At 39.6% G+C, this 19,015-nt stretch overlaps 1 pseudogene; it reads right to left on the bottom strand.

Annotated features, from left to right (window-relative positions):
• Positions 1-866: 866 nt before the first annotated feature.
• On the bottom strand, positions 867-1,565 carry LOC116565134 (annotated as a pseudogene).
• Positions 1,566-19,015: the final 17,450 nt, after the last annotated feature.

Consider the following 19,015-nt stretch of genomic DNA (forward strand, 5'->3'; position numbering starts at 1 on the left):
ATGAAACCCTGTCTCTACTAAAAATACAGAAATTAGGTGGGTGTGGTGGTGCATGCCTGTTGTCCCAGCTAGTTGGGAGGCTGAGACAGGAGAATTGCTTGAACCCAGGAGGCGGAGGTTGCGGTGAGCTGAGATCGCACCATTGCACTCCGGCCTGGGTAACAAGAGTGAAACTGCATCTCAAAAAAAAAAAAAAAAAAGAAAGAAAAGAAAAGAAAATGGACTCATATAGATAGTACATGCTCTATAGTTTCTCAGTTCCTTGCCTTGCCTTATTTTTTACAGCACATATTGTTCCTGGCACAATTATATATATTTTAGTATGTATTTGCTATCTCCTCCACTTACTGGTGGTAAGCCTTCGTAAGAGCAGGGAATAGATTTGCCTTGTTTGCAATATAGATACCAAGTGTCTACGACAGTGCCAGACACATAGTAGGCATCTAATCACTGTGTGTTAGACAATGACTCACAACCTTGATTCATGAGTCTAGCTGCTGGGCAGATCTAACCTGTGCTGCTGAGGTGATCCCATGAGAAAGCTCATTTTAAAAGGATTCCCTAATATCACACAGGGATAAGGATATTAACAACATGTGCCCATTATGTTGCTGATAATAAACTGAGCCTTTTTTTTTTTTTTCTGGCTCTTTTGAAGATGTTTTCTTTTACATAAACTACTATGAAAGAAAAAAATTAAATAATAAATAGAAATGTTTAATATACTTTGATGTTTTCACACGATACTATTTATTTATTAATGCTGTCACCCAGGCTGGAGTGCAGTGGCACAGCCACCACTCACCTTAAAAGCCTGGTATGCTTCCTAATTCTCTTGATTAGTTTGTATTGGCAAGTCCAACTTCAAATGGTTAGAGAGAGTCTACCAGGTCATCATCAGCCTGTTCCTCCTCATGTCTGGATTTCTTTGAGACCTCATCGTCATCTTCACAATCTTTCCTCTTCCTCGAAATTATGTTGCACTTAATGAAATTATGTTAAGCGCTAGCTCAACAGAATGACATTACTCCAACTTCGGTTTCAGAAGTTCGGATTCTTCAGATCTGGGTGGTACATACTTTTTTACTCAATTTCTCATACTTTTCATTACATCTAGTAACTGTGACAAGCAACTTCTGTTCTCTCTCAACATCAGACTGTCCGATAAACAACTTTCTGTAGTAATTCCAGCCCTGAAGGCACGAGATAAAATGTCAGGCAGCGCAATTTGAGAAGGTGTGTATAAATGGTAAGCAGCTGTCAATGTGATTCTATGAAGAAGTTTATCAACTGTGTTTCTCAAAATGTCTGCATTCTCCACCATTGCATAGTAAGTCTTTAAATCAGTGAGGAAGCACTCCAGTGGTCTATAAGGATAGTGGACAGTCAGATGGAAATTTAAGTTGCTGCATAAAGAATAGTTCATATTCCAAACTCTGTTCAAGGCCCTCCTGTCCCAGAGAACTCTCCCAAAGGTTTCCAACAAACTGGGGACTAGATACATTCAGTTTATCTACTTTGCAGGCCAAAAATGTACACATGAGCTTTATTACCTGGGAGTGATAGTTATTATTTATTTACCTTACTTAATCCTCAAGAACAAGCTACCTCGGATTCTCCTTTTGAAGTGAGAAACCGAAAGTGTGGGCTTCACAGTTAAGAAATAAGTGATGGGCCAGGTGTGGTGGCTCATGCCTGTAATCCCAGCACTTTGGGAGGCCAAGGCAGGTGAATCGCCTGAGGTTGGGAGTTCGAGACCAGCCTGACCAACAAGGAGAAACCCCGTCTCTACTAAAAATACAAAATTAGTCTGATGTGGTGGTGCATGCCTGTAATCCCAGCTGCTCTGGAAGCTGAGGCAGGAGAATCACTTGAACCTGGGAGGTGGATGTTGCCATGAGCCAACGTGGCACTATTGTACTTCAGCCTGGGCAGCAAGAGCAAAACTCAATCTCAAAAAAATAAATAAATACAATTTAAAAATAAGGTACGTGATGAAGGACACACTATGGCCTTTCTTGCTTTTTCTTGTTTTTTGTTTTTGTTTAGAGATGGGTCTAGCTATGTTGCCCAGGCTAGACTGGAACTCCTGGGCCCAAGCGATCCTCTCACTTCTGCCTCCCAAGTAGCTGGGTCTGTAGGCATTTGCCACCACTGCACTAGGCTTCTTCTTGCTTTCTTTTCTCAATTCACTTTTTTTTTTTTTTTTTTTTTTTTATTGAAATGGAGTCTCGCTTGTCCCCCAGGCTGAAGTGCATTGGCACGACCTCGGCTCACTGCAACCTCCACCTCCTGAGTTCAGGTGATTCTCCTGCCTCAGCCTTTCAAGTAGCTGAGACTACAGGCATCCACCACCACACTCGACTGATTTTCATTTTTGTTTTTTTGTTTTTTTGTTTTTTTTTTGAGATGAAGTCTTGTTCTGTAGCCCAGGCTGGAGTGCAGTGGCGCCACCTTGGCTCATTGCAACCTCCTGGTCCTGGTTCAAGCAATTCTCCTAGCTCAGCCTCCCAAGTAGCTGGGATTACAAGCACGAGCCACAGTGCCCAGCTAATTTTTATATATTTTAGTAGAGACGGGGCTTCACCATGTTGGCCAGTCTGGTCTTGAACGCCTGACCTCGTGATCCACCCACCTTGGCCTCCCAAAGTGCTGGGATTACAGGTGTGAGCCACCACAACCTGCCTGATTTTCATATTTTTAATAGAGACGGGGTTTCACCATGATGGCCAGGCTGGTCTCGAACTCCTGACCTTAGGTGATCCACCCACCTCCCCGCCCAGCCTATCAACTCACTTTTAATAAAAATCAGAGTGCAGATAGGTATTTCTCTGTCATTAAAAAAAATGGCAGTCACTAATACACGATGATGCTTCAAAGTAGTAGTGCCATGGGGAGCCAGGAGGACTATGGCAAGTTGGAGTGCATGTGCAAATCCTAAAGGGGAAGCTCCCACCATTGTCCCTAAACAGTCACTGCCATGAAGTAAGACAGGCCCAGAGTAGCCAAATCTTCCACTTCCTCAAGAAAAACTAGAAATTCATATTTTTCTATGAAATCTCCCAAGGTTTTACATGTTAGCTAAACACGGTCAAGCACTAGAGACCATACAAGGCATATGTGCAGGCCAGGACACAGAGGCATGTCAGCCCACAGACACCCAAGTTGTAAATCCAGGCCAGAGTCCTGCACTGGGTATTACAGTTGAGAGATGAGTCGTGGAGAAGGGAAGAGGGAGAGAGGGTGACATGAGAGACAACTCGGGGATACATCATAAGGAAGGAAGGAAAAGCAAACCCAAGACAATGCCATCGCCATATGAGATCACCACCCCACAAGCTCTCAGAGGAGAGAGAATTACTCTTATCCGGGGCAGCCCATGCAGGAGTCATAGAACAAGTGGGATTTCAGCAGACCTTGAAAGAGGCAAAGTGCTTGAATGACTAGAAAGGTCCTTCAGCGTTTCAAGATTCAGATGAAACAATGAACATGTAATGTTCTGAAATGCATGCGACACTCCACACATTTAAAGAAATATTTCCTATTTACAAACTAGAACTGGCATCGTATAGGAAGCTTATATAAAGTCTAATTCTTGCACAGAAGTGTTTCTCACCGTTTTAATAAGAAAACATGTATTTTTAGGTTCTTGACTGTAACTATGTTTTAGGATTAGAGTGCTAAGCTATACAAGTTCTATTTTTAAATAAAATGGTTGCATGTTTATATTTCATAGCTGGGAATGCAAGTGACTGCATTTGTCTTATTCCACCCTTTCTTCCTCTGCATTTATTTATAGTTTCCTTTCTGAAAAAAATATCAGTTCATTCTTATGTTGTTAGTTCCATAAAGGCAGTTTTGAAAATTCAGTGTGCTCATATATTTTAAAGTGACTTTCAATAATTAGGGACTGATTCAAAATGTCTAGTAGTGACAGTTTCCCTTTGGCTTTCGTTAACCTTTCTGTCCTCAGTCTGGCAGCTGAAGGTTTTTGGTTTGTGGCTTTTAAAAAAGTGGTGTTAAGGGACATATTTCTGCCTGAGAACAGAGCTGTCCACCCACACATAGCCCAACTGTACTATGCTCTTGCAATTATAAATTAAATAATAATTTAATTTTAAAATATTTAAATTTAATATTTACATTCCATATTGGGTGATACATTTTAAAGACAGCAATTTTCTGATGAATGTTTTTAATTTTAAGCACTCTAATATGAGGAATAATAAAAATGACATTTTAGACTGTTCTGAATTTAGGGGCATAAATAGAGAAATTCAGGGCCTAGTTTTCAAGAATAGATGCTAACAGAATAAACAAAATTAAACCTGTCATTATGTAAAATTTTTATGCACCCTGTGTATTATATTTTAATATGCAATTTTGTTGAGTTTGTAGGAAGTTTAATTTTTTGTTTGGAGTAAAAGCCAGTGTTATTCAGAATAGGCGATAAATTCGGTTATTGTAGTTATGTATATGACCCTTAAAAGGTAAGCACAATAAATATACCTCAGAGACACAGCCATTAACCTTAAAGTGAATTGCAGATTTGACCTGTGGAAAAAGAAATACAAGCGAGATGTAGAGGTTTTTATTAATACTCCCACTATTTGGTTATAGGTGTGAGAATATTTGAACATAACGTTTATAGGTTAGCTCAAAAGAGTCTCCGGGAAATCTTTATTTCATTGGTTTTCCAACTGGACTTCTGCCTTGCCTTTCTGAATTCTTTTCTTATTGTCTTACTAGTAGCACGTAGAAGAATTTCTCTTGACTATTTTTTTTTTTTTTTTTTTAAGATGGAGTCTCGCTCTGTCACCAGGCTGGAATGCAGTGACGCGATCTTGGCTTACTGCAATCTCTGCCTTCCAGGTCCAAGCGAATCTCCTACCTCAGCCTCCCAACTAGCTAGGATTACAGGCACATGCCACCACACCCAGCTAATTTTTGTATTTTTAGTAGAGACTGGGTTTCACCATGTTGGCCAGGATGGTCTCGATCTCCTGACCTCATGATCCACCTGCCTCAGCCTCCCAAAGTGCTGGAATTACAGGCGTGAGCCACGGCACCCAGCCTCTTTCAACTATTTTTAACAAGCCTTCAGCTGGCTGTTTTCCCTACACACCTTATCAATTCCCACCTATGTATCTTCACTCTTGTCATTAAGACCAAAAACAATGGAGTGAGTCAGACAGGAGTTTAAATTCCAGTCCTGCTATTGTTTAGCCCTGTGTCTTTGTGCAAATTATTTAATCTCTGTGAATTTGAATATCTTTATTCACAAAATAAACACCATCTATGGTATCCTGGGGACTAAATCAGGTGGGTCTATTGCCCACATCTTGACCACAGAATGTGTGTTGCCATGGATAAAGGCTTGTACTGAAATGGGATGATTAGAGACATCTTCACTACTCAGTTCATCCAGCTTACCTTGGGCAAATCATCAGAATTCCCTAGGTCCAGCCACCTCACCCACCAACTCAGGAGGGCAGACATGGTGACTCAGCCCAGCTGCTGTTATTCCGGATCCACATGCGCATTGCCTCAGCACAGCTGGGGAGAATTTCCCCACCCACATCATACTATATTTGTTCCTACATCATCTAGTAGTGATTTCTTAGATTTTAGAAAACAGTATGATGCAGTGAACACGAGATGCCTTCCAATCCTTTTATACCTACACACTAGGTGTTCGAGGACAAAGGAAACAGCAGGTACTTGATAAAAGCTGATTACATACTCTCCCCAATACAATGTATAGCATTAACTTATGCAATAGCAAATCACTACAAGCAGCACATCTTCTAGACTTAATTTCTTTGGGTCTGTAACTGAATTTTGATATTCTTTGTATGAAAAAACAGTCTTTTATTTCAATATATCCACTGAAATTTTATAGAATTTTAAAAATTTATTTTTAGGTTATATGTTGGTTTTTTTAAACATATGTATACAAAAGAATATCAAAGTCTCCTTGTTATACTATTCATGTTACTCTTGCTATTTTTATAAGGAAAATAAAACATATGCAAATATAGACACCGTGTTTAACATACAGCGGTGACACCTTCCTGTCCTCGGTTATTCTATTCGAAGTTGTTTATCAGTTTTAAGTTTTAGTCCAGAATATATCTGTTAATATATACAGCAGCCTATGTGCACACACATTCTTTTCTTGTTATACCTTATAACATATACATAAGGGCTCTATACCTCACTTTTTACTATTGATAAAATATATATACATATTTACATATATATGTGTATGTATATGTGTGTGTGTGTATATATATGTGTGTGTTTGTGTGTGTGTGTCTTTTAGAGAGGAGTATCATGTCTCACTATGTTGTCCAGGCCAGTCTGGAACTTCCAGGCTCGGGTAATCCACCTGCCTCAGCCTCCCAAAAGGCTGAGGTTGCAAGTGTGAGCCACTGTGCCTGGCCTCACTTTATAATCTCAATACTACTCCTTGGAAATACTTTTTATAAGCTATGAAAACCACATGACCTTAAAAATGTGATTCCATAATATTCCATGCTGTGGCTATCTCATAATTTACATTCTAGCTCCCTTTTAATAGTTTCCTTAGTTGTTTCCAGTTGTTTGCTGTTATCAACACGGCTACAATGCACATCCCTTTACTTTACATCTTGGCAACCTTCTCTGAGCATCTCCCAACTCTGTGCTTAGAATTAAAAGGTATGTAAATTTATTTGTAGCTTATTTTGTTTAAAAACTTTATAATCATTTTTCACATTTAACCCTCTCAAAATCACTGACCATTTTACAGATGAGAAAAAAATGGGCAATCTGGTCAGAACACATGGTCAGTTAACGTGTAGAGACGCAATTAGCGCTGAAACCTTACTGCACTCTTCATCTCTTTTCTATCACGTCAAGCTGCATTTCCAGTGAATTCCAAAGAAAAGGTCATTTGTAAAATTGGGCATCTTCAATAAATGGATTAGGGTGGTGGTTGATAAACCTTTGAAGAGCCGCATGGAAAGAGATGCAAAGAAAGACACGCTGTGTTGTTTTTATCCCCCACAGACTGACCTCTTTGGACTTACAATAAAGCCAAGCTTTTCTCTTTCCTTGTTTACCAGGTTCTATGAGAGAGGAGAAAGAGAAAGATATTCCTGTTGATGAAAATGATGACAGATAAAATGTGTTTGAAGGCTATAAAAGCTCCTTACATCTGGAGCAGCTGGCAGCCTGGGATTGGACTCTAAGGGGAGCTCATAGATATCTAATTTGAGCAATGGTTAAAAGTAAACTTGGGAACAGCTGATTCAGTGCAGTTATCTCTGGCTCTGGGAAGTTTTTGTGATGTTCAGAGGCTGGCACATAAAAATCCACATGACACATATTTGCTGAGTCTAATATCCTTATGAAAATGAACAGGGATGATTTACAGGAATATATTAGACACAGATGTTCTTATATAAACCAGGATATAACATGATATAGAAGGTAATGAGCCATTAAAATGGGCAGAAAATACTTGCTAATGTTTCAATAATTACGTACATTAAAATACACAAATAACATACAAATATCAGTGGCGTAGAAATCAATTAGATTAGATAAATTGTTAGTCATTCAGCAAATAATTATGGCCTACCACGAATAAGGCATCTTGCTACAATTCACAAGACACAGAATCTCTGTACCTCAAGTGTATTTCGGGATCACACACCAAAGATACTGTCTCTAAAATGAAGAAACCTAGTACTGTAATAAAAGCAGAGACGGGATGGACCAGGGCCACAAACTATTTAAGCTCTTGTGATTTTAAGCACTAGTGGTGATTTTCAGCTCAAATTCCACATTGGAGCTTTCAGGAATTAGGAAGAGGAAAAGGCAAGGGAAAGGTGACAGTTGGATAAACTTACATGACAGGATTCTGATAGGAGGGGTCTCCAAGCGTCATTAGGAATCTTCATTCCAAGCTCTCATACACGCTGCCCTCATGATGCTTAACCTTTAGAGCATATGATAAGCATACACATATTTCTCTAATATGAAGTGGTCTGGATACCTGTGACGTGAGTCAATAAAATAAGTACAGCTAGAAAGGTAGCAGTGGGGATGGAAAGAATGAAATGACTGAGGAAGCATTGCTTAGGAAGAAGCAACGTGAGGGTTTTTTAAGATTGTTGCCAGTGGTCCAGTGTGGTGGTTCATGCCTGTAATTCCAATACTTTCAGAGTCCGAGACAAGTGAGTTATCTGAGGTCAGGAGTTCGAGACCAGCCTGGCCAATAGGGTGAAATCCCGTCTCTACTAAAAATACAAATTAGCCTGTAATCTCAGCTACTCTGTAGGCTGAGGCAGAATTGCTTGAGCCCGGGAGGTGAAGATTGCAGAGAGCTGAGATCATGCCACCTTACTCCTGGGCTACAGAGCAAGACTCTGTCTCAAAAAATATATATATATATCATTGCAGGGGATGAAAGAAAAGTAAGAGGCCCAGCTCAGGATTTTGAATCTACCTGAGAGATAAGAAGAATGGTGGCACTATTGGGGAAGATGCAAGGAAACGTGAGTTTGAGGTAGAGTTACAGCATGCTGAGGTCAATGAGCTGCTGGGGCTTCTGTATAGAAATATCCAGCAGACCTTTGGAAACACATAAATGAAGCTCTAAAGCGATAACAGCACAGGAGTCACATGTTTGATTTTAATCTGCTTGGAAAGGATACTTGAATATATTGTGAGGGTGGAAATATATGCAAAACAACATGGAAAGAGTAAGAAAACAGACCAGAATGGGCTATCCATCACACTGAAGCAAGAGCTGATGCAGGAATGAGAGAGTGATAAGGTTAATGAGCCATGTGCACTAACACAGAAGCCAAGACAGTAAGTAGATGTGAGAACTGGATGATGTGAGATATAAAATATACCTTGTAAACAAAGGAAGTCGGGGACTGAGAAAGGGCCATTGAATTTTGTCCATTAGATGTGATTGGTGATAATCACACTTGAGCTTAGCCAGGAGAAGCAGTGTGATTGGTGATGTTGGGTGGAGAAGATGGTGGTGGAGCAAGTGCCAAATAGCATCCTAGCCTTGTCTATTGCAGTCACCTCTCAACTGGGCTTTCTACTTCTAACCTTCTTTTTTCAACCATCCTTCTTTCTACCCAAAGTTATCTTTCTAAAATCTCCATGTAGCGATATCACTCCTTTGGCTAAAATGTTTTGATGGCTCCCATTGCCTTAAAGACTTCAAAGTTCTCCCAATTTAGATTACTCTCAACTGACACTCTTTGCTACAATCATGTCTACATTATTTGCCCTTCTTTAGCAGGTTCTAACTTTTAATACCTTTTGCCCTTGCTGATGCTGATCCTTCAAAATAAAATACCTTCTAATCTCCACCAATGACCTCACAACCTATCTCAGTAATCTCCTCCTGTGTGAAACCACCCCTAATCCTCCAGGCTAAATGAATGCCTCCTTTCCATGATTCCATAGAACTTTTCAGCGGTTCTGTTGGATTATTATATCATGTTAACTAAATAATGATTTGTTTATACATCGTGTCTCTCCTAATTTGGCACAAAACCTATGACAGTATCGTATTCATTCTTACAGCCCCAGTACCTAGCATTGTCCATATATGTTGTTTTTCATTTGCTTTCGAATGAATGAATGCATAAAATAGCTGCTAAGATATAAGATGTTTGAGAATGGAGAGACAGCTGAGTGTGTTTGAAGGCAGAACAGAAGGAGGAAGTCAAGGGAAAAGATGGCTGACACTGAGAGAGGGAAAAGAGGAGTTAATTGAGCTACAGCCCGAAGAAGACAGGATGAATGATATAAATAACAAAGATGCTGAAGTAAGCCTTGGAAAGAAAAACAGATGAAGTTTCACCCGTCACGGTGGCTCACACCTATAATCCCAGCACTTTAGGAGGCCAAGGCAGGAAGATCAAGAGGTCAACAGATCAAGACTCTCCTGGCCAACATGGTGAAACCCCGTTTCTACTAAAAATACAAAAATTAGCCAGGTGTGGTGGTGGGCACCCGTAATCCCAGCTACTTGGGAGGCTGAGGCAGGAGAATCGCTTGAACCCGGGAGGCGGAGGTTGCAGTGAGCTCAGATTTGCACCACTGCACTCCAGCCTGACGACAGAGTAAGACTCTGTCTAAAAAAAAAAAAAAAAGAGATTGGAATTTTCTACTGAACCAGGAGACTGTGGACAGGAGACCATAAGTGAATTGATAATCATTGAGCCTCTTTTATGTCCCAGGTACTGGGATAGTTTCTTTATGTATCGTTACTCATTGTTTAGCATTACAAGCTTTGGAAAATGTCCATTCCACTTACAGATGATCAGGCCAAATCACAGGGTTTTAGGATTTGGTTGAAGTCACAGAAGTTAAGTTTGAACCCTAGGCTGTTTTCTCCCAGTCTCCTGCTTTTCCCATGAAATAAAAATTGTCAGTGGTTGGAGGCCACAGTAGATCAGGATGACGAGGCATTTTCAACTGTTAGGAGGCAAAATTAAAATGACTTAGAGTGAGTCTGGGCTGGATTAGTAAGTGAAGCCAGAATGCTGCTGACATTCATGCAGGCATATTTTATCCGGCTGCTTTACCAATTTGGGCTAAGAAAGAAAAGGCCACTGTTATTTTAGACTTTGCAATAATCTTCTGAATGTTTCCAGCACTTTACCTTGGATTCAGGAAGACGGTATTAGATACTTTATTTCACAAATACCCACGAGGCACATCCACTCCGTGCTTGGTATGAGGAATTTCCTATGAGATATCAAAGAAGAATCAGACATAGGCCTTAAGGAAAAGATATTTTAATGGAGCTTTGATAGAAAGAAAATCATTATTCTGTGAGGAGAATATTACACATGCTGTAAAAGTGATTCAAAGAAAAAGATGAGACAATAATTGATCTGAATCTAATGATATATGTGGAATAGATTATATTAAGCCAAGAAGGTAGAATAGGCATTCAATCAGAAAGAAAGAACTAAAAGAAAGGAGAGAGAAGGAGCAGAGAGGGTAGGAGCAGGGAGGAGAGGAGAGGGGAGGCCGGGAGGGGAGGGGAGGGGAAAGAAATTTGACTGTGAGGGACAAGAAAGTGATTTAAGGAGCCAGGGGTAGTCCAGTGTGTATCACTGGAAAAGCCTAAGATTAAACACCACAACTAGCATGTACAATTTTGAGTTACAGGATAAAATATTATTAAGATTTGTACCCAGCAGGCATTAGGGAGCCACTGAGGCTTGAAGAAAACTCCGATACAGGCAGTGTGATTTTACAGATTTGGGTCAAGTTTATTCTTCAAATAAAATCCTTCTGTGGCTTCTCATTGCTGTTAGATTAAAGTCTAAAATCCATGTCAGGCCCCTTCAAGTCATACACCACCTGGTTTCAACCGGGCAGAGTTTTAACTCATGATGGTGCTCGCAGCCCTCCCACCCCAGGAGTTTAACATATTCTGTTCCCCATAAAAGACTCTCTCCCCTTCTTCCTTTGGAAAGTGTCCCCACTTTCTCTCAAATCTCATCACATACATCACTTTCGCAGGAAGAGATTCTCCTCTGAAATTCTAGGCTAGATTATTTCCCCTAGTTATACCTTCAAGGCAAACTGTCCTTTCCAACATCAAACTAGAGCTGTAGTCCCATAGATATTTGGATCATTACTTGTTTAATGCCCATCTGCCAAATTAAACTGTAAAATTCCATGAAAACAGAAACTATGTAAACCAGGTAATAAACATTATCTCCATGTCTGACACAGAAGAGTAATACATAAATCTTAATAATAAGAGTAATACATAAATCGGCTCAAGCCTGTGAATGATTGAAGATGACTTATTTGATGTAAGGCCCTGAGATGAAAAGGCAAGGAAGCTGTTGAGACATCTAGAAAAAGGGTTGTTGAAAGTATGACACAAATAGAAGTGGAAAGGTGTGTTTGAGATGTCTTTTAAGAGTAGAAGCATCAGGACTTGGAATTTATTTAATGGATTATGTCTAAGAAACTTGAGAAGCCTGATTTTAAAAATATTTAACAAGTTCCATTGGTTTTCAATCTTTCCTGATTTTACAGAAATCCTTTCTCAGGTCTATTACAATATCTCCCAATGTTACCATTCCGTTTATCACATGCATTCTTTATAGAACAATCTGTAAGTATTTATTGAGCACCAACTATGTGCCTGGCACTCTTATGGGTGCTTGTAACACATCAGCAAACAAAGCAAGCAAAGATCCCCACATTTGTGGAACTTACATTTTTGGCCAAAAGATACAGAACATAAAGAGTAAATTGTAGATATAAGCATATTATGGTGTGCATTCAAAGATGGTGGGTATAGGAAAAGGAAAAGTAGAACAGTGTAAAAGTGATCGATAGAAACAGCCCAGTGGCACTACCCCAGTTGTCTATAGCACAAAACATATATTAATTTTAAAAGCATTTCTCTCTCTTTTTTTTTTTTTACTTTTAATGAAACCCAGAAACTTTCCAAGTAGGCATTCAATGAAATGTAATTGCTCTTTTTCTTATCTGTTTCCTGGAGATAAAATCCTCAAGGGCAGAGAAGGAGCAAGCTATCACAGAAGTGGGAAGAACGCTTCCTGGTTGGAGCTGGGAGGAAAAGTTCTGCAGTAGCAGCCTATCCACCAGTTCAGGAGCTCTTAGCTCCTCTCTCCACTCAGTGCTCAGCATCTCAGCATAGTTCCTTTTTTTTTTTTTTTTTTTTTGAGACAGTCTTGCTCTGTCACTCAGGCTGGAGTACAGTGGCGTGATCTCAGCTAACTGCAACCTCCGCCTCCTGGGTTCAAGTAATTCTCATGCCTTAGCCTCCTGGGAAGTTGGGACTGCAGGTGCCCATCATGACACCTGGGTAATTTTTGTATTTTTAGCAGAGACAGGGTTTCACCATGTTGGTCAGGCTGGCCTCAAACTCCCGACCTCAAATGATCTACCCACCCCGGCCTCCCAACGTGGTGGGAAGCCACCTTGCCTGGCCTGTTCTTCAGACTTCTAACCAACTCTTTAATTTTGTTGTTATACTCTGAAAATATTTTCTTAGGCTACTTTTCTATTTCTTACTTTTCATCAGTTTCTTCTCTCTAAAATCTTCTATGGCCTCACTGACCTACAGGAAAGCACTGGACAATGCATTTTATTTCTGAGTGCAAGTTTTTTCAGATAACTACTTTGCTACATTTCATTTTTCATCATAAGTGATAATTTTTCATGGCTTTCTGAATAGAATTAATAAAATTTGCAAATTCATTCTAACAGTGAATAACATAATAAAATGTAATAAATAATAGCTTTTCCTAAACTTTTAGAAAACAGTTGGAACAATTCAAACTGTTAAGATACTGTTTACTTAGAAACTGACTTTCTCAAAACAGAAGGTAAACATATTTTTTAACTGCTCATAACCCAAATGGTAAGAAAAGATAAATTAAATTCTTCATTTTATTAGTCTACAGGAAGACTATTTTTTAAATGAAAGAACAGTTTGTTAAATAGATTCCAATTATTTAAATCAATAAAAGCCTAACTACAACCAGTTTAAAAGTCAAATATTCAATTATTATTTTCATTTATTCCCAATAATGGAGTTATTTTGTTACATTAAATTAAATGCACTGATTATTTTGGCTTTGGGCAGACATGATTTTAATGTGTTTACAGGTTTTCAATTAATACATCAATAATTTCCATAAAATTCTAGATGCTTGACTTCTCCTTAAAAAATAAAGGAAATTTAATACTCCTCATTTTTTCCTATCTCTGCTTCATTCACGTATATACTATTATCCCCCTCTGTCCCTTAAGATACATAAACTGACGATCGCAATTCATTGATCAAAGTATCAGAAATGGACCCTATTCCTCAAAAGACTTGCGACGTAGTATAAGTGACAAAAAATAAATAATAGTTTCAAAAAATAACTAAATACAAAAAGGCAACTTTAATAGGATATTAACTTGGTTTCTTCTGCATATATTGAATTTTCAAATGAGATACTACCCCTGTGCCCCAAAATAAAACAAAACCTGGGTCCAAAGCCATAGGTGCCAAACCAACTCAAAGGTATAAAAAAGACATTGAAGACTGATCCAACCCGAGAGGATAAGAATTCCTTTGGAAGACAGTTGGGGAGTTGTGGTACCATGATGCCAGGCAGGGGAGTGTTTCCCTGTAAACTTAATCCAGTGGAGGAGGACTTAAGGACAGCCACCCAAAGTGTTTAGTGTGTCTTTGGTGTCTGAGGAATCCAGAGACTGATGTCTGATTTTTTCAGCACCAACTTGGAGGCCAACCGGAACAGAAGGAGCTGAGCTGGGAGTGAGCTACACAGTCATCACCAGGTGGTTCCTTCCCAGCAGAAGCAAGGCAGCTCTGTGTGTGTGTGTGTGTGTGTGTGTGTGTGTGTGTGTGTGTGTGCGCGTGCTATATTGGGAATAAAAGAATTAGAGAAAGATTTGAGGTTTGACACTGAATTCAACTTTTTGTTTTGTTTTTTGAGACTGAGTCTCACCTGTCACACAGGCTGGAATGCAATGGCATAATGTCAGCTCACCGCAACCTCAACCTCCTGGGTTCAAATGATTCTCCCTGCCTCAGCCTCCCGAGTAGCTGGGATTACAGGCACCCACCACCACAACCAGCAAATTTCTGTAGTTTTAGTAGAGATGGGGTTTCACCATGTTGGCCAGGCTAATCTTGAACTCCTGACCTCATGATCTGCCCACCTCAACCTCCCAAAGTACTGGGATTACAGGTGTGAGTCACTGCTCCTGTCCTGAATTCAGCTTTTTAAAGCCAAACCTGAGGAGCCATTAACTTTTTACCTGAAAGTAATCTTTAAAAGGATGAGATTACTTGAGATTTTTATCCCAAGGCTTGAACTACAGTTTGTTGAAAGTAGGTTGAAAGGTGGTGGGGGAAGGACATGGTGAAGTTGTTTCCTTCAGATGCTCTTCCTTGTCCTTTTCATTCAATCAAGTATCACGATCAGCATGAGGGACCACTAAGGTTGTTCACCATGAAATACAGAAAATTATAAACCCAAATAAAAGTGATGAGCGTGCATTGTAGAGAACAACAAAATTTTCATTAAAAAATGAGAAAGGGTGGGAAAAGAGTTGGAAACCAGTTATAGGAAACTTTAGAGTTTGGTCATTATAAAGTCTGGGAACACATTAAACTGTGGCCCCATTGCCTAAAAAGTTCAGTGAATCATTCTGCAAAACTAATGAAAACCTGAGACTTGACTTTGAACACAGAGCATAAAAATACATCATGGCTTCAAACGCTTTACATTTTCTTTAAGAAATTATGTATTAAATGGCTTATCAAAGCTAATTGTTAGCTCCCACAATTAAATATACCAAGTAAATCAAGTTGTAAACCAACATGTTAAACTACCATTTCAGTAAAGGCACAGTTTGAAAGCTAGTTTGATAAGAAATGAGCTAAAGACAGGAAAGGAAACAGTATGAGTGGTTCAAAAGAAATAATAGACTGGAAGCATCAGTTAAAGAGCAATACAGTGAGGAAGTATATCAAAGGGTACCTCTTCCCAGAAGTTTCTTGTTCCATTTTAAATAATTTTTAATATATGGAGGTAAGCATGATTCTAGGAACAGAATTTTGAACTTAAAATCAGTGGGTAAAAACTGTTGCTGTACCTAGTTGTACATCGAGCTCCTGAACATATTATTTGTACATTCATTACATGAGTATACTACTTTATGCTATTTGTTGATAAAAACAGTCCTCCCTCAGTCTCTTGGGCTCTTAAATGTCTTACTGGGTTTATCAAGAATGCAAAGCCCTGCCTGCTCTTTTCTGGGGCTATTTCTCAGGGTCATGTCTGCAGAGCAAAGTAGAGAGGTGATTTCACGTCTCTCTCTGGGACAAAGAGCTTCTTTCCTTACTGCTTGCTGTAAAAGCAATGGATTCCCCAAATTCAGTGTTACATGGCTACTTGCAAACCCACTGTGTGTATAGCATCCATTTGGCACCCCCCTGTCCCCCCACATCACTCCCATGAGTGCCAAAGTCTTTGTTTCTGACCCAGAAGTCTTGTGTTTTGTGCCAGTATCCTTGAAACATTAATTGGCTGGCTTACTAGCTTATATGCAGGGTGAAATCTCAGACCTGACAATCATCACTGATATGTGTAGTCTTTACCATGCACATGACTTTCCCTGGTTGGGCATATCACTCAAGAATATTCAAAATACTGTATTTGTAACATTATGTTATGGTAGTAATCTAATTGTTCCTCACTTATTGGAGAACTGTTCATTGTTAATGCCTCAAAGCAAATTAATAACATATATATACCTGAATAATTCAGAGTCCTTTTCTTACATTTTTAGTGTTCTTCCTTTAAATATTCATCTTTTAAACAATCTGGATCAACAAATTCTCATCATTTGAACCTTCCAACTCTTCTCCTTTTCACCAATATGCACTGGCTCTCTTTCTCCTTCAGAGACCTGTTTGAACACACAAAACATATGACTTGAATTAAAAACAGAAAGATGGTCTGTCGGGGTCTCTTCTCTATGCATACTGTGACACTGATTACAAGTTGAACATGTCAAGGAGTTACCTCACCTTATAACAATATATAAAATAATAAACAGATGTGGCAACATAAAAATATTGCTATAATCTTATAAACGGCAGCTTGAAGTAAGATAATTATGAGGATGAATAGCCTTATTAGTGTCAAATACAATAGTATTTTCAGTAAGTGTGTGACAGAGCAACTTCTATTCCTTTGCAACCAATACTGAAGACTGGTGAAAATCTGAACTTTTTCCCAGATTCATAGAGGCATAAGAAGAGATGGTGACATAATTATAATTATATTAAGAAGCATGGTTGATTGGTTGTCAGCACACTTACATTTAACAATCCTGGGTGTTTTTACATGATAATGGCATAATGACAGTAATGAACTTAGAAGTTATTCTTAGCAAAGTATCACAGCAGAGTGCAATCGATTTCTGCAGGAGCTATAAATGCAATCTCCAACCTTATAGGTTATTGTAAATGCAAAGCACAAATTCTCATTCATAACTACTTAATTAAAGAACATTATTGGTTTACCTGTAATTGCTTTAATTTATCACAGTGTTACAATTTATAAGTAATGTGTGTTATTCTTCAGTAGTTTTAGTGTAATTACACATAATTTACAATTCACATTACTGGATTTCTAATTAGCCTCTAAATATTCTTGGTTATAAAAGTGAAAATACTATTTTAAGGAGAATAGGATAATTAACAATGTATTAAATCTATTGGTTGTCAAGCATTTAACAAACAATAAAGTCAACTAATTCAGGTGATTTAGTTGATGGGTTATAAAATTTTATAAAGTTATGGAGTGCAACTTAGTCATTCTTTGAGGTTCTGTCATTAATAATGCTGTTTCAAGTTAATCTTGATAGAACTCTGGTCCACATTATATCTGGCAAAGCAACACATTTAGCATTTCCTTTTTTGTTTGGGTGGATGGCACTGGAGAGGGGCTGGTGTAGACATCTGTCATAATATTCCTAAATGAGCTTTCCTAATGTTAGAGTTTCCAAGTTACTCGACTCAGAAAGTTCAATCTATTGAATCTATTGTGAATCTATCTCCCAGCAAGATCAACGCAGAGGCCAAGGGAAGCCATGAGGGACTGTGCTGTAAGGAACAGTGCACTTTGGCCCAGATACTACACTTTTTCCATGGCCTTCACAACCCACAGGCCAGGAGATTCCCTTGGGTGCCTATGTCACCAGGGCTCTGGGATTCAAGCACAAAACAGGGTAACCATTTGGGCAGATGCCAAGCTAGCTGCAGGAGTTTATTTCATATCCCTGTGGCACCTGGAATGCCAGCAAGATATAAGCATTCACTCCCTGGAAAGGGGACTGAAGCCAGAGAGCCAAGCATCTAGCTCAGTGGATCCCACCCCCACAGAGCCCAGCAAGCTAAGACCCACTGGCTTGAAATCCTTGCTGCCAACACAGCAGTCTGAAGTCAACCTGGAATGCTCGAGCCTGGTAGGGGTAGGGGCATTGACCATTACTGAAGCTTGAGTAGGTGGTTTTTGCCTCACAGTGTAAAAAAGTTACCAGGAAGTTCAGAATAGGCAAAGCCCACTGTAGCTCAGCAAAGTTGCTGTAGCCAGACTAGCTCTATGGGCAGGGCATCTCTGAAAAAAAGGCAGCAGCCCCAGTCAGGGGATTATAGATAAAATTCACATCTCCCTGGGACAGAGCACCTGGGGAAAGGGGAAGCTGTGGGCACAGCTTCAGCAGATTAAATATTCCTGCCTGCTGGCTCTAAAGAGAGCAGCGGATCTCCCCGCACAGTGCTCAAGCTCTGCTAAAGGACAGACTGCCTCCTTAAGTGGGTCCCTGACCCCTGTGCCTCCTGATTAGGAGACACCTCCCAGCAGGGGTCGACAAACACCTCATACAGGAGAGTTCTGGCTGGCATCTGGCAGGTGCCTCTCTGGGACAAAGCTTCCAGTGGAAGAAGCAGGCAGCAATATTTGCTGTTCTGCCGCCTTGGCTGCTGATACCCAGGCAAATAGGGTCTGGAGTGGACCTCCAGCAAACTCCACCAGACCTGCAGCAGAGGAGCCTGACGGTTAGAAGGAAAACAAACAAACAGAAAGGAATACATAAACATCAACCAAAAGGACATCCACTCAAAATCCCAGATCACCAACATCAAAGACCAAAGGTAGATAAATCCATGAAGATGAGGAAAAACAAGCACAAAAAGACTGAAAATTCCAAAAACCAGAATGCCCCTTCTCCTCCAAGGGATCACAATTCCTTGCCAGAAAGGGAACAAAATTGAACAAAGAATGAGTTTAATGCATTGACAGAAGTAGGCTTCAGAAGGTGAGTAACAACAAACTCATCTGAGCTAAAGGAGTATGTTCTAACCCAATGCAGAGAAGCTAAGAACCTTGAAAAAAGGTTAGAGGAATTG

Source organism: Sapajus apella, unplaced genomic scaffold (assembly GCF_009761245.1).
Source record: "Sapajus apella isolate SASKATOON/1434 unplaced genomic scaffold, GSC_monkey_1.0 scaffold39, whole genome shotgun sequence".
NCBI classification, from domain to species: domain Eukaryota; kingdom Metazoa; phylum Chordata; class Mammalia; order Primates; family Cebidae; genus Sapajus; species Sapajus apella.